Here is a 20,765-nt window from a genome sequence, read left to right as displayed (position 1 = left end):
AGAATCATTATTTTACTACTTTGAGCCACAAAATGCAACCGCTAGGCGGTCTCTGCATTCCTTTGGTGAGAAGCACCAAGCTCCAGTTCTGGGAGTACTTGGAGACACGGTCAATTACCTGTGAATCATTCTTGGGGGGGCTGCACTTCCTACAGCCCCCCACAATGTTAAACAAACTTTGGTGATGCCCATGACCCTCTTTGGGCCACCACAAGGAACAGAAAGCATGTAAATCACACCCTTGCAGGGCATTATAGGGCACTACCAGCCTGGAATGCTAAATGAGCAGGTTTGCCCACTTTACAGATTTGAGTGGGTTTCTTTTGCCTTTTATTTTGGTCTTTGGCGTGCCCCAGCCCCTCCCTGAGCATCCAAATGCTAAAGGTGGGGGGGGGGCTAAGGCAGCCATAGCCTCTTAGGCTCCCTATATTCAGCAAGAACCGGCATCACGTTTGAGCTGCTCTCTCGCCAGACAGTGCCGGTCTCCTGAGGGGGAGGAGAGGGATGTAGGATGGAACAACGCATGCGTATAGCACACATGCCTTTATGACTTGTCTCTACAAAAACAGGGGCTTTACCACGCATGCCTTTACCACGCATGCATTCACAACGAAATTCATTCTAAAAGCATGTTTGTTAAAGGAACATGTGTGTAAAATTCTCCCCCTGCACCCTACACCTGACACCATACTCCACCGCCTAAGCCCTTAAAACTGCCTCTTCCACCCGTGCCCTGAGCCCTAAACCCTTGCCCTACTGTGCCCTGTCCTAAAACTACCTGACCCCCCACCCCACCCTAAACACTAAAACCTATCTTTCCCTGTCCTAGAAACTACCCCGACGCACGCTCCCACCCTAAACCCTAAAAGCTCCCCTTCCCTGTCCCAAAATTGACTCCCCGCCCTAAACCGTAAAACCTACCTGTCCTAAAAATTACCCTTCCCTGTCCTAAAAACGACCCCGATCCCCCACCACCACGCTAAGCCCTAAAACCTATCCTGCCCTGGCCTAAAACCGATCCTGCCCTGTCCTAAAAAACTACCACGATCCCCGCCCTAAACTAAAACCTACCCTTTCCTAAAAACTACCCCAATCCCCCACCCTAAACCCTAAAAGTCACCCTGTCCTAAAAAGTACCCCGAACCCTAAAACCTTCCCCACCCTGTCTCAAAAACTACCTGACCCTGTCCTAAAAACTACCCCACTCAGCCCACCCCCCCCCAAACCTGGCCCCACTTACCTCTCTCCTCTGGTCGCTACTCTTTCCTGTTCTGCCCAGACTGCTCTCTCTGCCGTTACCACACATATGTGTGGTAAATGCATGTGTGCTAAACGCATGCGTAGTAAACGCATATGCATGGTAATGGCAGCCTGGTCAATGTTTAGCGTTGCATTGACTGCGTTGCTAGTGATGTTTCCTAGAGGAGAGCGCTAGTGGTCTTCTCCGCTTGATCCTGCGTCCTTCATGTCCCAGGCAGGGTGCCTCCTGGTCCCTATGTGGCAAGTTACCTCTTCTGTCTCAGGGGGATGGTGTCCCGTAAGAGATGGTGTCCGGTGTAAAGGTTTGGCTTGGGGAGGGAGGCTTCATGCCCACCCTTCCCAAAATAAATAATGAAAGAAGTAAACTCACAATGACCCCTGAGTAGCACCCCATCTGGGTTGATTTAAATTGCAGCGGTACCCCAAGCAATGTTTCTCATTTTTGGGGGACAAAGGTCAAACTAGTAACATTTTCAGCAGGTCTACTGGGTGCTCTTTATGGGGTAATAGTTTCACTGGCTTCCTGCACCAGCCTTCTCCTGAGTTTTGCCTTACACAAGCATCATGGCCTCCTGGCCATCTTGCAGTGGACATGGGGCAGTGAAGTCCAAGTCTTTCTCAAACAGGTCCTCAGAAGGCATAAGAAAGCCAGCACCACTGGTTCTGGAAGGTTTATACATGTGAGTGGAAGGTTCTAGATGCCAGGAACCCCTGGCCAGACCTAGAATGCCACATCATCCCTCCACCCCAATCCCAACTCTTGTGCACAGCTTACTGGGACAATCTTTTATGGCTTCTTCCCCTGTGCGGAGCTCCTGTGCACACCTTGAAGTGTGGCAATGATAATGGGCAAACTCTTCCTTGTGATCCCTCCAGATCAGGTCTACCCCAGCTCCCCCCCAATGATTTTGGAGCACCTGACTAGAAGGACAATAGAGGTAGTAGGCCCTGGTGTAAGCTACCATGGTGTGAGCTACATCTGCCTGTGACAAGGCCCTTTTGTAGTTAATCAGGCAACGGGGAATAGCCCCCATGCCATTCTGTCAAGGAGGGAAAGTACGCAACATCCAGGGCCCTTTGTCCACTGTTTGGATAAGCATCTCACCACAGGGGAGCAATCCAGCTGCCAGATGACAGGTGAATGCTTATAATCTTTAAGTAGGAAATTAGTAACTTTTTAAAAGTACCTGTTGCTTAACACTCACACAAAATTAAATTTTTCCATTGAATTGAATTTTGAATATCTATAAAAATGAGTCCTTGAATTATTTCTCTAGCTGCTACCAATCCGACTTTACCATTTATTAAAAGTAACAAGGTTGCCCAGTAATTCCCTTTGGAACCATCCTGCTGTGCTACAGTGAAAATAGTTTTTGGCACATACTGTACATTGATCTTTACATGCCCTACCTTTAAATACAATGTACCCACCTTTATGGGCAATACGGCCTACTTAAGGGTTACTTATTAATATTTAAAGAAAGGTTTAGGCCTGTCAAAAGGTGTTATTTTGACAGGTTGAATTTACAGTTTAAAACTGCTATCGGCATCTTACCTGTGTGAAGCAACAAGGTTGTGCACAAGGGTAGTCTCTCAAGTGCAGCCCACACACATGAACATATATGTGTTCACACGGGTTCATGTGTAACTAGCCCAGTGCTCCTTACCCTAGCTGTGTACATTAGCCTTATCATAAAAGGCAGTCTTGGTGTTAAAAACAAGTAGTAGAATTCCATTAAATTACAGTGAGTGAGACTCACCCACAGTAACAGTGTGAAAACTGGGTAATCAAAAGCAAAAGACTCTGGCAGACTAAATAGATGGAATCCATTTCAATAGAAGGGGTAGGTGCAGGCTCCCATTCTCTGAAATTAACAGATCTAAAACATAAAAGTGTAGGTGCAGGGGAGACTTGTGGAGCAGAAGTCGCTGACTGCAGTGCGATGCATTTGAGAGGATACAGTAGATGCAGAATAAGTCAGCAGAGGAGGGAAGTACCATAGCTTTGGCAGGTGGCCTTAACTGGCCACGACTAGAGCACATTTGCAAAAAACAATGTGTAAAACATGCAAAATATTTGTCATAGAGATTGCCACTTATTGGGAGTGGTAATGTGGTGACGAGCTACTGCATTCATAGCGATGCTAAAGACTGCCACACCATGGTGAATTTTTCTATACATAAGAATGCCCTCACAAAAGGGGCGTGTCCAGGATATCGGCTGGGGCGGTCACCTGAACATGAGCTCCGGCCTGCTGCATCCAATTATCCATAGCCATCCCCTGACAAGCCTGTTAAACGGTTGAATGGGAGTGCTAGCTGAATTCCCGGAGATGGAGGCATCCCACCCTGACTGCTTTGTAGCCATAGACTGCCTCATTGGGCCCCAATGACAGACATGATGTACCTGTCATGCACTGCGGCCTTTGAAGGGCTTACTACCTGTCCTGCTGCTTCCTCTGCCTGGCAGGTAGTGTGCTGGGAGCCCGGCCGAGTTCTGGAGGGATGCAGTCCTAGGCAAGTACAAGAGCAGAGTCCATGCATGCCTTTCCCTTAGGAAAATGGATGAAGAGGAAGGGAGATCAGATGTTTATTGGGGGTGGCCTGCCTACTGGGTTGGGGGAGAACTGTGTGATGTGGCACACCCTTGATGCAAGGCAATCAGTGGTCTAACTCCTGCCATGATTGGGGGTTACAGCAATGCCCCTCAGAAAACTGTGTGAGGCGGGAATGCAGCGAAAGTGAGCATGTCCCCGCAATCTTAGAGACAGTCCAGCAGAGGTGGTCCTAATGAGGACAACTTGACTGCTACACTGCTGGGGTGCCCAGCGGGCCAGGGACTCCATGTAAACAGTAGACTATCGCATGAGGATTCGGTGACCTTGCAGCGCAAATCCTGACAGTGCCAGGGCACACTGAACAGAGTGGAAGCAAGGTAAGGGGGCACACACCCCAATTCTAATTACGGTTCCTGCGGTTGCTGAGGATGAGTGGATGGTGCTTCCCTGATCATGGACAGGAGAGCTTGGAAGTGAGATGCCCCCCAACTTGGAGACCAGTGCACATGGTGTGCAACTTCTGATATGTGTTGGGACAGGAGTGGGGAGTGTCATGTCCATTTGCATATCTAACATGTGCCTACCAACCCTCGGATGGGGTCCGCAGGACTCACAGACTTGTTACTCGTGAAGAAACACTTCATCCACCTTCCCTGCTTTGCAAGACTTATTGTTCCTCCTCTCCCTTCCTACACTTAGAGGTCTGCCTTACGGCCACTGTGCTTGAATTGAGAACCTGACGACTGGAGGGTCTGTAATATTACCTGCCTGCTGCCGGCCGAGTCCACATACAGCTACCATTGAGCAGTAGGACGCCATCATGGTCGAAGTGAAAGCTAGCAAAACTGGTGAGGGGGCACAGATGATGTGGCATCCCACAATAGATCCTTCTCCCCAGGCATCGGCCATGGAGTGTCTGCTTCAGGATAACATGGAGAAATTCACAGAACTCAGGACCACTGTAAGTAATCTCAAAACATCTAGAGACCCCAAGTTGGACACTTTGATGCTAGAGGTGGGATTTCTTTCTGAGGAAGACCTCAAAAAGCTCAAGGACAGGGTGAAGGACACAAAGACAGAGTTGACAACGATCTGCCCCTCTGTGGCTGACCACCACCAGCAGATGGAGTCACTTCAGAAAGAGGTGACAGTGCTAAACACCTGGATAGATGATGCAGAGGAGCACTCCCAGAGGAATAACATCTGGGTGGTGGGGCTACCTGAAGGGTTGGAGGTGCCGAGCATGATTTTGCACCTAGAGACTTGGTTGACTGAACACGTGTTGAGTGTAAGACCTCTGTTTTCTTCTTGGTGGCAAAAGCTCATAGAGTGCCGGGTCGCCCACCTATTCCTAGTGGCCCTCCATGCAGAGCGCTCGCTTCCGTTTTGCCCAGTTCAACTATGTGCACATACATATCTCTCTCTGAATAGGATAGGGAAGATGTATGTGATGGCCGGGACAGCTGGTCCTCAATTCCAGGCAGAGAATGAAAACAGTTTCCACATGTTGTTGGCATGTCTTGTGGTCACCAACTTTTGGTGTGGGGTATATTGGAAGTGATGATCTCTATTTTACCGCTGAATCCATCACCCTGATTACTTAATACAGGAGTGTTGGTAAGAGGTTGAAGAAGCTAGCTGGTTTTCAGAATTTGGCTTTGGTACTAGCTAAATGCCAATTAGGTATGCCTTGGAGGGCATCTGCAGCCACCGTTGTACATATGTGGCAGAAAAGTGTAGTCCGATAGGTTTCAGTAGAGTTATCAGTACATGCGGACACTCGGGTATGGAGAGGAGATGTCATCCCATGGATCAGTGAGAAGTTTACCTAGAGAGGTTTAATAAATTACTAGGCCTGTGATCATGGTAGACGGCTGCTATGCAACGCATTTGGGCATAGTTGGGGAGGGCAGACCCTAACCCCGGATGGGGATTAAATCAGGGAGAGGTATGAGTGCTGGTGTGCCGGAGGTGGAGAGCTGCTTGTGAATGTACAGGGACAGAAGCCAGTGGATACACAATGCTAGCAGAGGACAAAACACACATACATATTTGTCTAATGAGGGTGGTGCCGACGGTAGGGGAAGGGCAGCAGGAATTTGTTATGCTTTGTTATTTGATGGTTCAGACAATATTACCTGACTTCTCCTTCCAATTGCTAAAGTGCACACGGGTATGGCGCAGGGCTCATGCAAGTTTTCTTTTCTTTCTCAAGTGGATTGCCATGCTAACGCCTTTCCTTACTAGCCAATGCCACTTTTACTATAGGTACAATGCACCTGTTATGACAAAAACAAAAAAAGATATTAAAAAAAAGAATGCACTCACCAATTATTTAAAGTTTACCACATACGTGTTCATTTGAATTATTATAAATTTGCAAATACAAATGCATTTCAGATTCAAGTGATATGAAATACTTTTTATTTTTGTGCTTTAAGCTGCTTCTTTCTCCACAGTCACCCCTGCCAGACTAGCTAGAGACCAGATCCCCCTCCTGGCCATTTTTGGTTTTAGTCACCCCCATGCTACCCTTTCGTTTCCCACCAACAAGAAACAAGGGGGGATTATGCTGGGATTCAAACAGCCGCAGTTTATTGAATGTACTTCATACACACAAAACATCACTTTTCATGAACGTCTTAAGATTGGTAGAACATAATCATAATGTATTCTCCTGTTGCTTCAGTGTCCTTGTGGTTATATTACTAGTCGCCAGTGTCCCAGCACCGCCTTTCCTCCCGAGGGCCCTTGGTAAGCGCTACTGTGGCTAGGATTTCCTTGCTACCAATCACAGTGGGCGACTCCTTAGCCTTGCCCGGGCCGCAAGTGCTGTGTCTGCCTCCTGCTAACCCTTGTTGGCCTCTGTCTGCTCCCTCATATCCCTTCTGTAAGACATCCCAAGGACACTACTTGAACAGCTCTTGTTCTTTTGGCTAATTTGCTGTCCATCTGACTTCACCTCCCAGACAAGAGATTATGTGGCTGCGACACCTGCACTGTTGGTGTGGGTGGGTGGGTCAAAGCTGGTGATCGGAGTGAGCTGAAGTGCTGCCTGCACCCCCGTTATGTGCAGCAAAGCCTGTTGCCTGCACTTGATTTGCTGGTTCAAAGCACGACAGCTAATCAGCGCACCTGCAATTCGCAGGCGCGGACCGCCGTGGGCATCTGTTCACTCCCTCGGGAGGGGTTTGCCGCAGGTCCCTCACTGGTCTGCTGTGCAGCCAAGCACATGGACTGATAACATGTTAGTGATGGACAGTAAGCTGCCTTAGTGATGAATAGCAGGAAAGGGAAAGCCAACATGTGTTTCATAAAGGTTTGGGGATTTTTCACAGCTTAAAATAGTGAAGATGCACTGACAGCTTTCATGTTATGTGTCCTGTGATGGTCCTGTAAGCCTTTCCTCAAAGATGCTGACAGTTAATTTCCACTAAATTCAAGAGGTAGAAGCGAAAGGTCTTGCCTCGGCTTGGAAGAGGTGCAATTAATCTTCCTGCCCACGTGGAAGCCATCTCAAGGTGAACACGGTTTACAGGGAGTGCCAGGTAAGCCATGAGCCTTAATTAACATATTATAATGGGAGAAGGAAGGATGGGGCAGCAGAGTTGAGATAGGAGGCCAAGTGGTTTGGAATCCACAAAGTACTATCTGGCAGATAGAGGGCATCCATGTAGGGTGTGCAAAGCGGGGTGCACATTCAGCAAAGATGAATGGCAAGAACAGTCTTAGAAATTGGGGAAAGAGTAGGAGCAATGGAAAGAGCCTGGAATACCATATACTACCACTGAGCGCTAAAAGTTGAAAGGTATAGAAACTTGCAAAAGAAAAAATAGCAGCAGTAGAAGAATATGCTAATCTAATCAATATGCATGGTGACTCAGTTAGGGATATTACCAAAGCTGGGCACACAAACATATAGAAGAAAGCCATGGCATCAGAAGCAGGAAATTAGAATGGAATTGAAAGACATCTAATGAGGAGCAAGTGACTGACCCGAATCTGAATCTGAGCATATGTTACAGTATTGGTTAGAATGCTGTATGCAGCAGACAGCTAAACGCTATATTTATTGAGACCGCAAAAAGGCAATTTTTGGCATCTTTTGGATTATTTTGATATGACCACTAAGAAATGCCCTAAAGATGCCTATGGAAGTCAGCCATGCTGTAAAGTATACATAGCTCTACATTATTTGCTCTGCAAATATTGTTCCCCATAGTAATCCTTCCCTGCACCCCTACCAATTTTGCATTTGTTTCCTTCCCCTTCCCACTTGGGAAAAGGTCAACTTCCAACTTGGTTCAGGACTTTAATGCCCACAAACCAGTAAGTTTCCAAGTATGCACTGACTTCCATGGCATTGCCACTCTGATATGCCCGCTGTCCACCCAGAGGAGCAGATTTACTCAGTGAAAACCTTTGAGGCTAAATTCCATTATATGTGCAAAACCAATATACCCATAAAGAAGTAACTTCAGACTTACATATGTAAATATTTTTGAGAAAGAAGCCCTGCATGTATACATGATTGGAACCTAGAAAATCGAATGGCTTAAAGGAATAGATTTTACAAGACTTCTCCCATGACCTAAGAGTGGTGGATTTTCACCGGAAATAATAAAACCATGTGCAATTCCACCATCCACAGTTCTGTGTGTCTCTGCATCTGGATTTCTCTAAACTGCAAACTTCAGGCTAATATTTCCAGGCCTGGAGACGCTGGATACTCTTACATGCTGCAGGGACAGGGGCTGCTGGCAGAAGCACAACTTGGCCCCTGCCCGGCCCCTGAAGCCTATACGTGGGGATAGAAAAGTATTCCACCTGCACAGGCTAAAGCCTACCCTGACTCTTTATAACCACCCACCTGCTCTCCCACTGACACTTTTAAGTTGCTTTTAGGAGGCTGAAATTTACTTTGGCTTTTTCCCAGAATATAGAAAATCTGCACAGAAAAGGACCCGGTATTATTGGGTTTGTACAGTTATTCCTCAGTGAAAAGTTGCATCACCAAAATTTGATGCAGGGATACTTCTCTTCCATTCATTCCAGCATCAACCATTTCCTCTATGGTCCCATCCTTACTGTTTCTGGAGGCACACCTCTATATTTCTCTCTACCACCATTCTCTCCAATCCTTTCATCATCTCCCAAATGAACCTCTTTTCCCTCCTCCAACCCTTAAAACCACCGGCATCTTTCTGCGGTCAACACATCTTCCTCCATACTCCCGTAAGTTGGCAAGTGGAATATGGCCATGTGAGAAAATAGGGCTGATTGCAAAGGGCCCCCAACTTTTTGCCCCCATTTTTCACTTTTTGCTAGTGTTTTCCTGACTCTGATGGTGCCCTGGGTACTGCTAACCAGTCCCAGGGCCTGTGCTCTGTGTAAAATGAGTATGCAAATTAGGCTAATTATAGTTGGCTATGTCAACCTACCTATAAGCCCCTAGTATATGGTAAGGCATGTAGGTTTAGGGACCCAAACATAGGTAGTGCGCCTATAGATGCGCTGCTGAGGTGCCCAGGGTCCGCCTTGCTGGCTGATTTTAAATTATAGTTACATGCAAATTTGACTTTGGAATTAAAAATACTTCCAAAGTCTTAAACTACCTTATTTGTACATATAAGTCACCCCTAAGGTGTGCCCTATGTGCCCCTAGGGTAGGGTGCCAAGTAACTATAAGAATGGACCTTATAAAAAGAGTTGTATAAGCTCTGGTGAGGTAAAACAGCCAAATTCACTGTAGTGAATGGGCTCCATAGGCTAAAATAGGGAGCCTTTATTTTAATTAACAAAGTCCCCTTAAATGCCAGATACCTCAAGTTCGGTATAAAATTAATTGTTATAATAAATCCCACAACTTACAGTTGTGGGATTTAATATAACTTGTTCACGTAAAACGTTTTAAACTCTACCTAAAAAGTTGCCAACTTCATCCCTGTAGAGCCCTTCTCTGATTGGCCAGCCTCTGACAGCCTGGCCAGGCTGCGTTGATGAGGTGTCAAGTGGCCTAGGCTGAGCACAAAGAGTTGTGCCAGGGGGAGGAAAACTCTCCTCAGCAGATGGAGAAGCAGGAAGGGTGGAGGGCTGCCAAACTTGTCTTCAAAGGCAGGGAAGGACATTTGGAGTAGCCCAGCACCTTTCTCACATCCTGCAACCCCAGACAATTAGGTGCCCCCTTGATTAGAGGACAGGAGAGGGGTGTGTTTAAGATTATTAGCCACACCAGTGGGTGGGCTCAGCCAGATGTAACCTCCAAAATCAGTTTCAGCCATGATGGATTTTTGGAGAATGTTGCTCCCTGGGATTGATTATTGCCACAGTTTCCAGGAAGTGATCATCACAGGGGGAAGGACCCTACATCTGATTGGAGAACCAGGATTCCCCTGTTTTTCACCCAGGAGCAAGAGTAAATATGGCAGAGCTTCACTCACACCTCAGTTCCCTACCCGATCCCAACCAGGAAGAACGTCAGAAGAAGAAGGACTGCCCTGCTGGACCCCTGACTTGCACGTGGACACTGCACTCTGAAGGACTGCACCAGCTGCACACTTGGGCTTCACCACAAGAAGGACTTTGCCTGGCTTCAACTGGCTCAAGGAGGGACTCCCTGTTTGCTACAGGTGAAAAATTGCAACCAGAGTCCCATGCCTCAGATCCTAAAGAAACTGATCAGCTGACCAGTGGCCGTTTTGGAGTTTGAGCCTGGTGCATTCTGGGAGTGGTAGTCTGCACCCTCAAGGAGCAACTCAGAGCTTCTGGTACCTTGGGGTGAGCTGTGGATTCCAAAAGAACCTTAAAGGAACTTCTGGAGGAAGATCCAGAAGTTTGGAGAAGTTTGGAGACCTTTTTGGAAAAAGCTCCATAAAGGGACCAATTCGCCGTGGCAACTCTAGCTGGCTTGCCTAAACCAAGACCCGGCCTGACTTGCAGGTTCATCCCGCTGAAGAAAATCTCCGAAAAAGTGACTAAGTCCGAACGTAAAAAGTTGACCAGGAACTCCCAAGCAGTGTATCCGAAGACGGCTCCAGGGACGTCGGATCAAGATTCAGGTTTGGCCCGGTCGAAGGGTTTCCATCTCGAAAAATCGTCTAAGTCCGAAAGTAGAAATGTTTTACTTATTTACTGTTTTGTGATTTTTGAATGCTTTACACTCTAGTCTCCTAAGTTAAGCCTTGTCGCTCATTGCCAAGCTACCAAGGGTTGAGTTTGGTTTAATTTATTGAGACCTAACTGGACCTAAGTGGAGGTTAGTGGCCTATTGCTAAGTGTAGGTACTTACCTGCCCTTAAAATAATCAATTGTCCAACAGGCCAACTCTACTCATATGCCAGATCTTCCCAGCACTGAGTTGGGCTGAGTTTGTCAACACCTTTTCGATCTTCAAGGGGTCTAGAAAAGTTAGTTTTACCTTTACGTCTTCACTGCCAATTCAACTCTAACCCTTTCTTCAACCTTTAAATGTACCTCCTTTAGACCTTGCTTACCATCATATTAGTTTTTAAATGCAATTTGATCTTTCTAAATGTTCTTCGTGACAAAACTCCAGGACTAATTATTCTGTGATGTCCCTATTATCCAAAAAACACTGTCTTGAGTAAAAGCAACCCTTCATAGAAGTTCCCCTCGTTATAACAAAAGGGCAATACCTATCAAAGTAGGAGCAATGCAGTAAACTCATCAGTTTCTTAACTTACACTTCCCAACACTTCTTTCTACGAATTGATAGTTGAATCATTCCTTTAATCAATCGATTGAATCTTTCAATTGAGTCATCTCCCTCCAGGTGGTAAAGGGATGTGTGGCAGTGGCTAATCACATTGGTGCAGAATGTTCTTCTGCAAACAAGGATTTAAATTGGGGATCACTGTCAACAATCACTTTTCTTGGTAATCCTTCTCTCTAGAAAACTTTATCCAAGAATGCTAAAACACTATCTGTCATCTTCATAATTTTAACCTTCAGCCACTTGGAAAAACAGTCTTTTATGACAATCACATACTTACTTTCCTTTCTTCATCTGATATTGGGCCCGTAATATCAACCTCCCAGAACACACTCAGGCCTCAATGACTACAAAAAAGGCCTGAGGTAAATGAGAGTCGTATCAGGCCATGCACATCCCATACTCTATCTCACAAAATGCTGTACTCTAACATCTACTTCACTACACTTACATTTTACGATACCTAAATGACATTTGAGGCAGATTTTGATGATCTTCCTCTCATCTTCACAGGTGGTACACATTTCTCATTTCCAAACAACAACTCTTCATCCTCTATTAAGTCAGTTCTGACTTGGCAGAATTCCTTAGGCTCTCGCAAACTGAGGATCGGTAATATAGTGGGCGTACCGGGAATGGGTTTACGGCTTGCGGCCATGGTCCTGAGGTCAGCCAGGAATGGGATTGGCTGGTTATTGGAGCTGCCCGGAAACACTCAAGTGCTTCTGGGGTGTGCGGGTCGGCCCCACCCTTCAAAAGGAGCCACAGAACAGAATGGCAGATATCTTTGTTGCTGCTTGCTGCCATGCACACAGTGCTCTGGACTCCACCGCCTCTCCTCAGATGCCTGGAGCATGGACACCCCCACCCACACACTTCCTTTTGACGGCAGTGAGGCTGCAGCACTGGTAGCAGCCTCACAGTACGTTCTGTCACCATTGGGAGCCGTACAGGCTGAGCTCTGTTTTCCCCACCCACAATCCCCAGAGCAAGGAGAGTGGGGTGAGGTGCACAGGTGTGGTTGTGTGTCAAGGCAAATTCATGACTTTTTCCCCCCTTTTAGGAACTGGGTAAGACTTTCATAAGTTGTTATTTGTTTAATGTCATGTTTAACATTTTTTCTTGTAACATTCAATATTTGTAATTGTTTTTGTTGTATTTAAGCAGGTTGGCAGGTGAGGCCATGATTGGTGGGGTCACTTTGGGTCCCTTTATAGCCTCCTTTTATACCAAAATAACATTGGCATCACTGGACACTCCAAGGCGTGCTGGCAGGAAGTCAAAAGGAGGTTGCAGTGGCACAAGGGGTTGAGGGTGGTCACTCACACGCTGTCCTTACCTGTCAACCACCTGCTCAGGCACAGTTGGCGTGAGCTAGCACAGCACAGCACCTTGGGAGATGAGGAAAATGGGTGTAGGGGGTAGCTAAAGGCAGCTGGGGCCCTCTGCACAAGAGCTACTGGCACAGGAGAAGGAAAGAATGGTCCTGCCATATGGAGGGACCCAGTCTTTGGATGAGGAGGTTTTGAGTGGGAGAGTCACAGCACCGGTCATGATCTCACTCAGAACAGTTATGTTTTATTGGTTGCACAAACTAATTATGTTTAGTGGACTCCCATATACTAGACTCTCTGTTAAGGCTAGGTCTCGCTTGTAAACAAGATGTAAGTAATGTGGTTACAGTGCAAATTTTGATGTCTGAAAATGTGTTTGTGTATATGTGCAGTAAATGTGGCCAGGGTCTTATGACACCTAACTCAAAGAACTAGACTTAGGCCTTGTCATTGGTATTGGTATGTGGAGTGGAAGGGATGGGGTACTCCTGGGACATCAGTGACTTTCTGGCCATATCCATCTAATACACCTTTCCGACTCTCCTTTCTTGGCTAACCATTCTCACAAACGTTTTTATTTCAGGAAGGACCAGATGTGCAGGTCACAAAAGGTCCTGATTCTCAGACTCAGGCTGTTTGCAATCACAAAAATATTTTTTTTAATTGTACAAACACCAAATTGAGATTTGGTAACATGATGTGATTGCAATCAAAATATGATTCGGTATTTGGAAAGGGTGTATTTATGCATCCCTTCCAAATATCAAATTAGTATAGTATGTATTCATGTTTTGCGATCAAATTCTTGTCACATGACATTAATAATTTACTGATTGCAAACATGCAGTGGTAACCCATTTGAAATGGAAAAGGGTGCTTGTGGGCCCCTTCCCTTTTGTGAATGAAAAAAGTTTGTTTAATAGGAGGTAGTGGTCTATGGGACCACAGTCTATTATCAAACAAACAAACAGACCAAAAAGAAAGAAACTTTTCTTTTTAAATGCGGTCCCATTACCTTTAAGAAAAACTGCCTGCATTTAAAAAAAAGTCTGCTTTATTAAAAAGCAATCACAGACATGGTGATCTACCTTTTTTAATATTCATGAGGTAGGCCAATTTGCAACTCACTAGGAATCTCTACATCACATTTAACACTTTAATACATTAAGAGTTCTGTTGTTCAAATAGCAATTTAGTAAGAATCACAATTTGGCAATTGCAATTGTTAACTTAACTACATTTGGCCCTAAGTTCCTCAACATGTCAATAATTTCTCTTTGTTTCCTCCTGGGAGAGCATATTCATTTGATAGCTTCCCACCAACAATACTGGACACTCATCTCATTCAATTTCTCTTGATCAATCATTCTGCTGAAAAAATTATAGCTCTATGGGTGAAATCTTTCAACCTCACTATATGAGAGAAGCTTGTAACATTCCTAAAGTAGTTAACATGTTGGCCAAGGATTGGTTAAGAGTTTCTAAACAGTTCTAATAATAAATTCAGTGTTTCACACACAGACTAAGGCTTCTCTGTCAGTGACTGCTAAACATAAGAGGGCTCAGGCAAAGAGGATAGAGAGGCAGAACAAGGGATAACAGCTACAAGAGTACATGAAAGCTGCCAACTCACATAATACAAAACATAGCAAAGAATATTCCATGCATATTAAATTTCATATAGACTTGAGCCCACAAATGAGGCCTTGTATATATATTTTCTTGTAGACCCAGTAAGTTTCTTTCCCCAACTTCCTGATTGGTATCTTCTCTACTTTCCCTGTCTGTTAGTTGCACTCTGAGGAAGGTGTTTCCCATCTTGGTCTTCACTAAAATGCATGTTGGCGCCATTGGGAACGGAAATTGAACTAGGAGAACATATGTTAAATACATTCAACAAAGAGTGCGTTTGTCATTGATTCTTAATTTTAAAAACACATTTCTGGTTTCTTTCCTCCATATTACTTATGTAACCCTATGAAGGTACCATTAAATGAGAACTTCGGATATCTATTTAAATATGTTATTGAAAGTTTTGTGTTCATAATAAAAGTTACACTATAGAGGAATATACACTTCATAGTGGAATTTCATCTGGTTCAATATATCTAGCTATCTACAATGTATTTAGTTTGAGTATGATTGAATGAATGTAGTGTGACTGATGAAAGAATGAATGTATATGTAGTGATTGTAGTATGCATGGAATGTTTGAGATAAGGTCAAAATAACATTTATTGGCTTTGCTTTCACCTTTGTTGAAGGAAAGTGATGGTTTGGAATGTAATAGTGTGGAGAAGCTATTGTTATTGCGAGCTATCCAGATATTATCAAATAGAAGCATGTAATAAATTCAGTTTTTTACATTTTTGGGCTCAAGACTATATGGAACTTAATATGCATGGAGGATTTCTTCCTATGTTTTGTTTTATGTGAGTTTGCAGGTCTTATGTTCTCTTTCACTGACCGAATACATTTCTTCCATGGGCATCATATGACAAGTCTCAAACACATTTGTGACCTCTTGCCTCCATTTCCAAGCTAGGTAAGCACTACTCCTAATAACCTGCCACTCACATCTAAGGTTTCACTGTCTGTCAAGCCCTTTCAGCAGCGTAGGTTTGCAGTTGTCTTCATAATCACCTCAAAATCTTGTTTTCACCTTGTACTCTGTTTACATTTGTTCTATCCTTCAAGATGTGTCTTATTTCCTGGGGCTTCCCTGCAAAATGTTTAACAAATTTTAAACAACTTTTCGGAAAGTCCAAGGGATAATCAGGCATTGTCCTTTTTTCCAGATGAACAAGTCACGTGCCTGGAACAAGATCAGCCCTGCAGAATTCCTGTCGAAGTTGGTGCAGTCTCAGCCTGTGCCAGCAACTGACTTAGATGTAGCCGCCACAAACCTCTCTCACTGGGTAAGGACAGCAGCATCATGTCTAGCATCAACTGGCCAATTAAAACATGTCACTCACTTAGAAGTATGCCCTCAGCACCTTGGTACATGGAAGCTTTAAGAGCTCAGAAACACCTCTGTACAAAACAAGAATGTAAATGGAGAGTAGCTTATTGTGAGGAAGAGAAAAATAAATATACATGTTGTTTAGCATAGTATAAAAGCCCTGTTGATCAAGGATCCCAAATAATTAAGTCCTCCAAGAATTTTGCCAAAGAGCTATTTCAGACAGTGAAGAAACTTTCATCAAACCCAGAAAAAAAAACCTTAATCATGTGTCTTGCAATTTGATTGCCTACTTTTAAGATAAGGTCTTAGTATCTAGTAAAGGAACGGGGAGGGAAACCTTGACACAGATAATTCCAGGGCTAGAACAACTCAGTTTTTCAGATGTCTCTCCTTCCATTGAGCAAACAACAAAATATATTCACCTGGTTAAATCAGGCTCGTCTCCTGATCCATGCGCCACATCCGTGAGCAAGTTAGTGCCAGATATCATTGTCTCCAGACTTACACCCATTTTCAGTACCATGTTTAACACAGACTACTTTCCCAAACTATGGGAGGTGGCCTCTATTCTGCCTTTATTAAAGAAATCCACTCTAAATACAGCTGATACCAACAACTACAGGCCCATTATTTGTCTCCTACTGCCTGCAAATACTATCGAAAAAATACTGAATCAGCAGCTTTCACACTTTATTGAGTAATCACATATTAGATTCCACCCAATTTGGCTTTCGCAGTGCGCAGTGGGCATAGCACTGAGACTGCTCTCGTCAAAGCAACTGAAGAGATCAGAGCTGCCTTGGATGAAGGGGAAAGTGTAGCCCTCGTCCTACTTGACCTATCGGCAGCATGGGACACTGTCCCTCATGAACTGCTGGTCAGTAAACTGCTGCTTAGAGTGATCAGAATTGGCAGGACTGCTCTGGTCCTTCTTCGATCTTTTCTCTCAGATCAGGAGCAAATGGTGGCTCTGGGTCATTTTGTGTCAGAATCCTTTTCACTACTGTGTGGGGTTCCTCAGGGGTCCGCTCTTAGTACTACATTGTTTAACGTGTATGTCTCTTACTTGTCCACCCTCATTAAATCATTTGGCTTTTCTTTAACTTTTTATGCAGACGACACACAAATTGTAGTAGCTTTGACAAATAATGACAAAAGTGCAGGATCCAGGTTTCTTGACTGCATGTTGGCAGTTAGTCACTGGATGGATAAACACTGTCTTAAACTCAATTCTGAGAAGACAGAGGTGATTATATTTGGGAACTGGTTCTCCTTCTGGTTGCCACAATGGTGGCCGGAGGACCTGGGAACTATGCCCATACCGGTGAACAAGGCCAAGAACCGAGGAATTGTAATGGACAATAAACTCTCCTTTGGAGAACGAGTTAGTGCAGTTACCTCTTCTACTTTTTATACACTGAAATTATTAAAACAATAATTATTCCTTTCCTGCCCTGTGAGGGCCAGAAAAGCTAGTAATGGCTCTGGTGCTCTCAAAACTGGATTATTGTAATGGCATCTATCTTGGTATGTTACAGCAGCATCTAAATAAACTTCAAATGGTTCAAAATGTTGCCGCTTGTCTCCTGTTATGGAACCCCAAATTTAAATCTGCTTCTCCAACAATCCAGTTATTGCATTGGCTTCCCATTAGAAATTGAATTCAGTTTAGGGCACTATGTACAGCCTATAAAGCATTGCACCACACTGGCCCAGACTTTCTCAGTCATAAATTCAAATGGTATCGACCTAGCTGGTGCCTACCCTCCTCTGGATCTAAAGCATTGGTTAATCCAAAATGTAAACGGACCAAGTGGGGAGGTAGGAGCTTTGTTTTCAATACAGCAAAAAGCAGGAAACTCCACCCCAACTATATCAGATCCAAGTCCAACCTCCTGTCTTTCTGGAAAGAACTATAAACCTGGCTTTTCCGTATTTGATTTCTGTTTGGGCAGCACTCTTGTACTAGACTTATCATTAGGACACCTCCGGGTAACCCTGCGCTTTATAAAACACTTCACATTAACATTAACAAGGAGCACATCTTATGGCCTCCTCTAAATCTCTCTTAGGTTTAATCACTTCAACACATACTTCATGAGACAAATACACAAACTTACATTCTGCACTTAAACATTTATCATCATGAGTACTTGAAACTCCTCTAAGGTGGTGGTCATGATCCTCTGAATTCCTTCCCGTCATGAAAATATTGTCTTGAAAGAAATGACTCCCTTGACCTCTTTCAATAACTTATACATTAACCTCTACAAATCCAGAGCTAAACAGAACTGCCTTTTAATAATGGCAATTTGTAAACTGTGGTGATTAATGTACCTGCTGGAGAGAGATTAGAGTTTTGTCTAGCAGCAGTTTTGACACATCTAAAGTAACACAGAGAGTAATATGCCTTCTGCACAGAACATGTGCTATGCAGGTCACTGAACACTATATTAGGTGCATAGCTTAGTGGTTTACTGCTTTTGTCACAGAGATCATTTTGTTACTGTGCAGTTCATCGATTACAATAGTAATCTACCACAGTGAGCTATGAACTGCCATCAAAAAGCTGCATGCAAACTTCATGGAATAGGTTAGAAAGTTATGTTTTTCTCAGTCTTTCATTATTCTAATCTAAAAGGGGTTTGTTTCGGTGGAAAAAGATTCTTCTTAGTAAGGTCAACCCTAACCCCTTTTTAACATTCTGAATCCCGAGTGTGGGCTTCCCCAGACCAAGCACTCTTAAAAATGCCTACCAGAATGAATGACATGAATCTTACACCTCCTAGTCCCCTTTGTCTTATGTAACATTTTCTATACACTGATTTACACACATATGATTCATTGTGCATGTACGCGTGATGCAAAGTGCTCCAACACCCCCATACTGGTATGAGTGTGTAGGAAAGTACCCTCTTTCTTGGTATGGTTGACTGTGTTCACTGGGATAGTGCTAACTAGGACCCCAGTGATTATGCTCTGTCTCCCAAAAGTCTGTATTTCACCTGCAATTGGCACACTGGTGCCCCATTATAAGTCCCTAGTATATGGTACCTAGATACCCAGGGCATTGGGGTTTTAGGGGATCCCTATGGTCTGAAGCATATATTTTGCCACCCATGGAGAGCCCAAGCAAAGGGTTCTGCAGGACTGCCATTGCAGTCTGCGTGAAAAGGTGCAAGCACCCTTTCACTGCCACTTTTCACTACGCCAGGTCACTTATAAGTCACCCCATGTCAGGCCTTTCAGCCTAGACCTGTGTGTGAGGGCACCCCTGCACTAGCAGAGGTACCCCCATGAACTCCAGGCCCATTTTTCCAGACTTCGTGAGTGCGGGGATGCTATTTTATGCGTGTACTGGACATAGGTCACTTCCTATGTCCAGCTACATAATGGTAACTCCGAACATAGGCATGTTTGGTATGAAACATGTTGGAATTATACCCAAAGGCTTTTTCAAGCATTGGTTGTATGATTCCATGCACTCTGGGGGCTCCTTAGAGGACCCCCAGTATTGCCATTTCAGCCTTCTGAGGGTTTCCAGGCAGCCCAAGCTGCTGCCACCTCCCAAACACGTTTCTGCCCTCCTGTTGCTTGAAAAGCTTGAGCCCAGGAAGGCAGATCAAAGGATTTCCTTTGGGAGAGGGGTGTTACACCCTCTCCCTTTGGAAATAGGTGTTACAGGCTTTGAAGCCACTGGAAATGCTTTGAAGGGCACATTTGGTGCCCTCCTTGCATAAACCAGTCCACACCAGTTCAGGGACCCCAGTCTCTGCTCTGGCACAAAACTGGACAAGGAAAGGGTAGTGACCACTCCCCTGTCCATTACCACCCCAGGGGTGGTGCTCCGAGCTCCTCCAGAGGGTCCCAGGTTTTTGCCATCTTGTATTCAAGGTTGGCAGGGAACTCTGGGAGTATCTGAGTGGCCAGTGCCACCAGCTGACGTCAGAGTCCTCTCCTGATAGGTGACCAATCCCCCTTTCAGGGCTATTTAGGGTCTCTCTCTTGGGTGGTTCCCCAGATTCGGATTGCAAGACTCCAGAAGGAATCCTCTGCACCCTCCACTTGGACTTCTGACCAAAGAAACCACCTCCGGACTCTTCAGGACCCTACAAGCTGCAACAAAGAAGCAAGACTCCTTCTACAACATTGTATCACCGGCTCCTTCCAGCAATTGCAATATTTCCCTCATCGTGCATCCTCTGAGGACAGCCCATCTTCAGCCTGCATCAGAAGAAAGAAGGAATCTCCCCTGGAGTGAAGGAGTCACTCCCCTGCTTCTGCATGCACCAACTGCAGTGATGACCGGCTGTGTGGATCCCCTCTTCTGCTGAGTTGCGTGGATCCTGCATCACGGGGGTGGACTGAAGTGGTCCCTTTGATCTCTTCCAACTATCCAACTTGGGTGAAGGTAAGCCCTTGCCTGCCCACTCAGGACAGTACCCCAGTGCACCACGTCCTTTGCAGCTGCCAAGGCTTGTTGCATCCTTCCGCCAAGATCTTCAGGCACCCTGGGTGCAGTGTTGACTCTTCTTCTTCACCAGTGATTCACCTTCATCCGGGTGGCTCCTGCCCTTCCTGGACTGTGCTGTGCTTCTTGGACTTGGTCCCCTTCTAACGCAGGTCTTCTTGTTTAGGAATCCACTGATGGTGTCTTGCAGTCTCTTCTGGGTTTTGCATTATTTGTCTTTATTTCTCTGTGTGTGTTCTGGGAAACTTACTGTGATTTACTCCTGTTTTCCTAGTCACCGGGGTGGGTTGGGGTACTTACCTTTGGGCTTTCCTAGTTCTCCTTTCTCCCCTCTACACACTACACTTACCTAGGTGAGGGACCAACTTTTACATTCCATTTTTTTAGTATATGATTTGTTCTCCCACTAGGCCTATTTCTTCCATATATGATTTTTGCCTATTGC

At 44.9% G+C, this 20,765-nt stretch overlaps 1 protein-coding gene and 1 long non-coding RNA gene across 5 annotated transcripts in view; one reads left to right on the top strand and one right to left on the bottom strand.

Annotated features, from left to right (window-relative positions):
- Positions 1-20,765, bottom strand: part of LOC138246274 (galactoside alpha-(1,2)-fucosyltransferase 2-like) — a 247,441-nt gene that overhangs the window by 104,737 nt on the left and 121,939 nt on the right. For 2 of the 3 annotated variants that reach the window (XM_069200707.1, XM_069200705.1), the window contains exon 2: positions 5,957-6,097. The exons of the other annotated variant lie outside the window; for it this stretch is intronic. The gene's annotated coding sequence lies outside the window, so the exon portion shown is untranslated. The remainder of the gene's footprint in view (positions 1-5,956; positions 6,098-20,765) is intronic. 3 annotated transcript variants of the gene reach the window in all.
- LOC138246275 (uncharacterized) overlaps positions 1-20,765 on the top strand; it is a 91,403-nt gene that overhangs the window by 37,835 nt on the left and 32,803 nt on the right. For both annotated transcript variants that reach the window (XR_011194258.1, XR_011194257.1), the window contains exon 2: positions 15,683-15,802. This is a non-coding gene — a long non-coding RNA (uncharacterized lncRNA). The remainder of the gene's footprint in view (positions 1-15,682; positions 15,803-20,765) is intronic.

Source organism: Pleurodeles waltl, chromosome 7 (genome assembly GCF_031143425.1).
Source record: "Pleurodeles waltl isolate 20211129_DDA chromosome 7, aPleWal1.hap1.20221129, whole genome shotgun sequence".
NCBI classification, from domain to species: domain Eukaryota; kingdom Metazoa; phylum Chordata; class Amphibia; order Caudata; family Salamandridae; genus Pleurodeles; species Pleurodeles waltl.
The sequence above is the reverse complement of the archived record's forward strand: the minus strand, read 5'-3'. Positions and strand labels throughout refer to the sequence as shown.